Genomic DNA, 6,809 nt, shown 5'->3' with positions numbered 1-6,809 from the left:
AAAAAACGGTGAAGTACACACCTGTAGACAAAATGCAGTTCTCTTTTATAGGTGGTGCAGTGCAGAATGATAACCAATGGAGTTCTGTTAACACGCGGGATACATTTAAACGTGACAAATGCCCGTTTTCACAGAAAGTGGTGGTTAAAAAATGACTGATCAAAAAGAAATTAAACCTCGTTTAAAAAACCACGTTCGCTTACAACCACCCAATCTGAGCGGTTCCATCTCCAGAAGCCCACGATCACAGACGCAACACCAACCCACGATCTACACAACCGCATCATCAGCGAGATCGTGCAGTTCATTCGATGCAGCCATACCACCCCGCGTCCTCCCCTTAAATTCAGACCCCTGCCAAAGGCCTTCTCATCCACAACAACACGTGTATCCATTGCGCTGCCACCAAATCGCTCCATTACATCCATCTCCACGCAAAACACCAAGCCCTACTACCGGCCATGGCATTCACCGACGAGTACCAGGGCATGGAGGCCCACGGCAACACCAAGTTGCACGTCATCCACACCAACGACAAGAAGCAGATGGCGATCACCCTTGCGCAGTACGAGCGCCACCTCGGCCTCCAGCACCACAAGATCGTCGGCATTGACCTCGAGTACAACAACGAGCCTGAAGCGACGCAGAAACCCGCCCTCTGCCAACTCTCCATCGGCAAGAAACACCCGGTGCTGCTCTTCCAACTAAGTGCCGCTGAAAGGTGCACCGTCTTCGCCACTTCCTCACTGACCCCAGGTACACCTTTGTTGGCTTCTCCATCGACGGGGACAAAAAAGGCTAGAACACGTCAATCTGGAGGTCGCCAACTTCGTCGACATCCAGAAGGAGTGGAGGGTGCCCAAGGCAACCAAGGTGATGAGGACATGACTACCTTGGATATGACCAAAAATATTGCATATATGCATATTTGTCAGGTGATTTCTAGTGCAAACTATTCAATAATCTATTTATGTTATCCAGAACAAAAATACTTCACACACTTTTGTTTTTTGTCTAATTGCAGGTGTATGGGACATTTGTACAATCCACATATGAAGATAAGGAAGAAAGAGATGTTTATTTGCTGTCCAAAAAGTTCTCTCACGTCACTTTTGGCCCAAGAGAAGATAGAGTCCAAGTCTCTCACGTTCTGGATTCAGATTCGGACTGCACAGACATACCTGACTCAAAACGCACACAAGTTTTTCATACGGACTCCAAATTGGGTGATTCTTTTTTTGTTGGAAACTAGATTTCGTGCACTTTCCAACCCAATTGGAATCACCTTCAAATTCGTCCGGAGCGTTGAGTTGTGGACGAAACAATCTGATGCTGCAGCAGAATCCGAGTCAAACTACAAGTCCAAAGGTGTTACATCACCTCCACTTGGGCCCATTGGCCTTGTACGACCTAGATTTAGTTTTAGGCTGCCTTGGGACGTCCTCCCACCACCTTGGCCGCCACCCCTTGCTCCTATATAAGTAGATCCATCTAGTAGCTTTTCCTGGGGATTTGTTTAGTTAAAAGTTAGCCATTGCAACTTCGTGTACTTCGTTTGTGTCCAACGACCAGACCAAGACCGCTTACGGATCCCCACCTTTATCAATACTTCATATATACTCGCAATATTCAGATTGCTTTTATCATATTCTTGCTTGTTCTTCGATTGCTTGCAGGAATAGACCTTCGTGGTCAGGTTGATTGTGCTCCGGCGTGGTCAATAACCTCTCAGAGTTGGTTTAGCGATTGCTAAGGCGCAACGTCGTGCACGATTGTAGTCGGATCGTCAAAGTCGTCTCCACCAAATCGATAGTTATCATCTCATCGAAAGATCGGGACACCCCGCCTCTATCAAGTGGTATCAAGTGGTATCAGTTTTCAGGTTGCTCGGTGAGATTTTACAGTTTTTCATAGTTTACATCGCATCTGTCATTCATACCTACAGTCCATGAAAAAGCCATAAAAAAGTTAGATCTGTTCATCATTTATCCAAGCCAGTCCGAGCCTTTGCAATTTTCTATTCATTGCTTGCATAGTTGAATTATCGGTTGCATCGTCGTGTTAGTTGCTGGTCTTAGTGTCTAGTTCCTTTAGAGTTTCGAGTTCTGTTCACATTAGTCATGCCGCCGCTGCATCATTATCCCTTCCGCTGTCCACCATTCCATCCATTAATTTCCACCACGTGCTACGCACTGTTCATTGTCATAATCATAGTTGAGGTCATTCACATCTTCGCCTGATCCAATCTGCATCTTATCTAGTTTGTCTTGGAAAGAGGGAGAAAAAAAAGATAGAGGAAAAAAAGAGAGGAAAAAAAAAGAAAAAGAGAGAAGAAAAAGAAAAAAAAAGCGTGAGAAAAAAAAAGAGAGGAGAAAAAAAAACAAAAAATCGAATCTATCTAGAATCAATCTCGTACCTGAATTCGGATTGGAATCTGTTTTGCACACTGTTCAGTAAAACAGGTGTATCTTCCTCATACGAAGTCCGTTTTGGCTCCGTGAGTACTCAAATTGAAGCTAGAGACGAGCCGCATCTAAATAGTTGCAGAAGCTATTTCAATATTTGACACCTCAAAATCGGCTTCTAAATAGGTCTTTTTGCCCTCTGAAGTTCGTGAACACAGCTTGTTCCAATTTTTCAGGCCAGTTTTAGAATTCTTTGACTCCTCATATCAACTCGGAATTGAGTGATTCTTTTTGCATTGGAAAGCTTAAGTTAGTAGAATTCTTTGAAAGAATTTATCAGAAAATTGTCTCAAACTTTTCAAGAGGAAAGTTGGAGAGAGAGTTGTTGTATATCCTGCTTGGCAGTTGTTTTTCATCATTATCTTCACTGCCGTTGTGATCTTCACTTATATCTTGCTGTCAAGAGCTACTTAGTATCCTTCATTGATGCTAGTTGTGCTACGCCGTGACCTCATTAGTGTTCTAGGCTCGCGTCTCTAGTCCGGTCTAGCCTAGGACCAGCACAGTACCGTCGTTGAGCGTTTATTCAACATTGCATCTTTGAATTGATTATTGCTAATCTTTTGCTACCATATATAGCCAACCCAGCTCCACATATTTCTACACCGTGTATACGTATGCTCCCCTGGCAATCGCTTTACTCAATATTCGGAGTTACTTGACACCGCTGGTTGCCGATCACCGCTTGCTGCATGGTAAGAACTTGTAAGACATTGATATTTGCTTTACTGTGAGCGTTTTACCACCACATCCTAGTAGTTATAGGAACATTATTTTTGGGTTTTGTTTCTTGTTCTACTAATCATGACAGGATCCAGAGTCAATTCATGGGCTTTGTCGATCGCGGGAGACGTGCCACCACCTTTGCAAATACCACAACCGTCACGAGAGGTGCACAAACATCCAAATGCACATGATCAGGTTAATGTATCTATACCACCATTTAATGGCCGTTTTAAACCTGCTTTATATATTGAATGGGAGTTCGACATAAAAAATATATTTGCTTCCCATAATTTCAATGAACATAAAAAGGTTAAGGTTGCGGTTGGTTCTTTCACTGGTTATGCTTTGGTTTGGTGGAGTGAATATTGTCGGTTACACCCTGATTATATACCTACTACTTGGGATGATTTGAAACTTGCCATGCGACATACTTTCGTCCCTGCTTATTATACTCGTGACTTGATTAAGAAGTTGCAACACTTAAAACAAGGTAGTGAAACTGTAACAAAATATTATGATGATTTACAAACTACCTTGTTGCATTCCTCTTTAGAAGAAAGTGAAGATGATTTTATGGATAGATTTTGGGGAGGATTAAACCGTGATATTCAAGAGATACTAATTCATGAAGAGTGTTATCCTATGGACCATTTGTTTCATCTTGCTTGCAAATGATAGAGGCGGGGGTGTCCCGATCTTTCGATGAGATGATAACTATCGATTTGGTGGAGACGACTTTGACGATCCGACTACAAACGTGCACGACGTTGCGCCTTAGCAATCGCTAAACCAATCTCCTGAGGTTACTGACGAGGCCGGAAGCACGGTCAGCCTGACCACGAAGGTCTATTCCTGCAAGCAATCGAAGAACGAGCAAGAATATGATAAAGCAATCTGAATATTGCAAATATATATGAGGTATTGATAATGGTGGGGATCCGGAAGCGGTCTTGGTCTGGTCGTTGGACACAAACGAAGTACACGAAGTTGCAATGGCTAACTTTTAACTAAACAAATCCCCAGGAAAAGCTACTAGATGGATCTACTTATATAGGAGCAAGGGGTGGCGGCCAAGGAGGTGGGAGGACGTCCAAAGGCAGCCTAAAACTAAATCTAGGTCGTACAAGGCCAATGGGCCCAAGTGGAGGTGATGTAACACCTTTGGACTTGTAGTTTGACTCGGATTCTGCTGCAGCATCAGATTGTTTCGTCCACAATTCAACGCTCCGGACGAATTTGAAGGTGATTCCAATTGGGTTGGAAAGTGCACGAAATCTAGTTTCCAACAAAAAAAGAATCACCCAATTCGGAGTCCGTATGAAAAACTTGTGTGCGTTTTGAGTCAGGTGTGTCTGTGCAGTCCGAATCTGAATCCAGAACGTGAGAGACTTGGACTCTATCTTCTCTTGGGCCAAAAGTGACGTGAGAGAACTTTTTGGACAGCAAATAAACATCTCTTTCTTCCTTATCTTCATATGTGGATTGTACAAATGTCCCATACACCTGCAATTAGACAAAACACAAAAGTGTGTGAAGTATTTTTGTTCTGGATAAGATAAATAGATTATTGAATAGTTTGCACTAGAAATCACCTGACAAATATGCATATATGCAATATTTTTGGTCATATCCAAGGTAGTCATGTCCTCATCATCCTCTCCTTCTTGAAAATAAAGCCGTCCTCGGCGTTGCTTAATCTGAAATGTGGCTAACAAAAGAGACAAGGTGTACATGTTGTATATGTATATGTCATCCATTTTTACTTCCCTTGATTTTTGCATATATGACACATGAATAGATGAGTAACTTGCATAGTTCATAAAATCTAAAGCCAAAAAATTAGCACAAGAAGTAGAAGGCATGAAAATATTGCAACTCAGTTTGCACATATAAGTGAAGCTCTTATTCATTTCAAAAGATTGACAATGTTCATCATTAAACCATCCCAACATTGGTGAATAAACCTTACTTGCATCAAATTTACATGTTACAACATGCTTAAATAAGCAAACATGCAATAAGTCATTCAACACAGAATCATCACCAAGATTAGAGGTCATATCAAAATGATTAAACATTGGTTCTTTTGCATCAATAGTTAATTCAATGGGTGCACTCAAAATTGTTGGTATTTCAGTTGTTTTTCATCATTATCAAGTGGTATCAGTTTTCAGGTTGCTCGGTGAGAATTTCCAGTTTTTCTAGATTAGATTTATTTTCTTACCTATTGTCCAAGAAAAAGCCACACAAAAAAAAAGTTAGATCTGTTCATCCTTTATCCAAGCCAGTCTGAGCCTTTGCAATTTTCTATTCATTGCTTGCATAGTTGAATTATCGGTTGCATCGTCGTGTCAGTTGCTGGTCTTAGTGTCTAGTTCGTTTAGAGTTTCGAGTTCTGTTCACATTAGTCACGCCACCGCTGCATCATTATCTCTTCCGCTGTCCACCACCCATCCATCAATTTCCACCACGTGCTACCCACCATTCATTGTCATAATAATAGTTGAGATCGTTCACATCTTCACTTGATCCAATCTGCATCTTCTCTAGTTTGTTTTGGAAAGAGGGAGAAAAAAAGAGAGAAAAAAAAACGAGAGAAAAAAAAGGAAAAAAAAGTCAGAGAAAAAAAAGGAGAGAAAGAAAAAAAAGTGTGAGGAAAAAAAAGAGAGAAGAAAAAAAAACAAAAAAATCGGCACAAACTTTTTCAGAGGAAAGTTGGAGACAAAGTTGTTGATATATCCTGCTTGGTTGTTGTTTCACCTCATTATCTTCACTGCTGTTGTGATCTTCACTTATATCTTGCTGTCAAGAGCTACTTAGTATCCTTCATTGATGCTAGTTGTGCTACGCCGTGACCTCATTAGTGTTCTAGGCTCGCGTCTCTAGTCCGGTCTAGCCTAGGACCAGCACAGTACCGTCGTTGAGCGTTTATTCAACATTGCATCTTTGAATTGATTATTGCTAATCTTTTGCTACCATATATAGCCAACCCAGCTCCACATATTTCTACACCGTGTATACGTACGCTCCCCTGGTAATCGCTTTACTCAATATTCGGAGTTACTTGACACCGCTGGTTGCCGATCACCGCCTGCTGCATGGTAAGAACTTGTAAGACATTGATATTTGCTTTACTGTGAGCGTTTTACCACCACATCCTAGTAGTTACAGGAACATTATTTTTGGGTTTTGTTTCTTGTTCTACTAATCATGACAGGATCCAGAGTCAATTCATGGGCTTTGTCGATCGCGGGAGACGTGCCACCACCTTTGCAAATACCACAACCGTCACGAGAGGTGCACAAACATCCAAATGCACATGATCAGGTTAATGTATCTATACCACCATTTAATGGCCGTTTTAAACCTGCTTTATATATTGAATGGGAGTTCGACATAAAAAATATATTTGCTTCCCATAATTTCAATGAACATAAAAAGGTTAAGGTTGCGGTTGGTTCTTTCACTGGTTATGCTTTGGTTTGGTGGAGTGAATATTGTTGGTTACACCCTGATTATATACCTACTACTTGGGATGATTTGAAACTTGCCATGCGACATACTTTCGTCCCTGCTTATTATACTCGTGACATGATTAAGAAGTTGCAACAGTTAAAA

Source organism: Triticum dicoccoides, chromosome 4A, assembly GCF_002162155.2.
Source record: "Triticum dicoccoides isolate Atlit2015 ecotype Zavitan chromosome 4A, WEW_v2.0, whole genome shotgun sequence".
NCBI lineage: Eukaryota > Viridiplantae > Streptophyta > Magnoliopsida > Poales > Poaceae > Triticum > Triticum dicoccoides.
Note: the sequence above shows the minus strand (reverse complement) of the source record.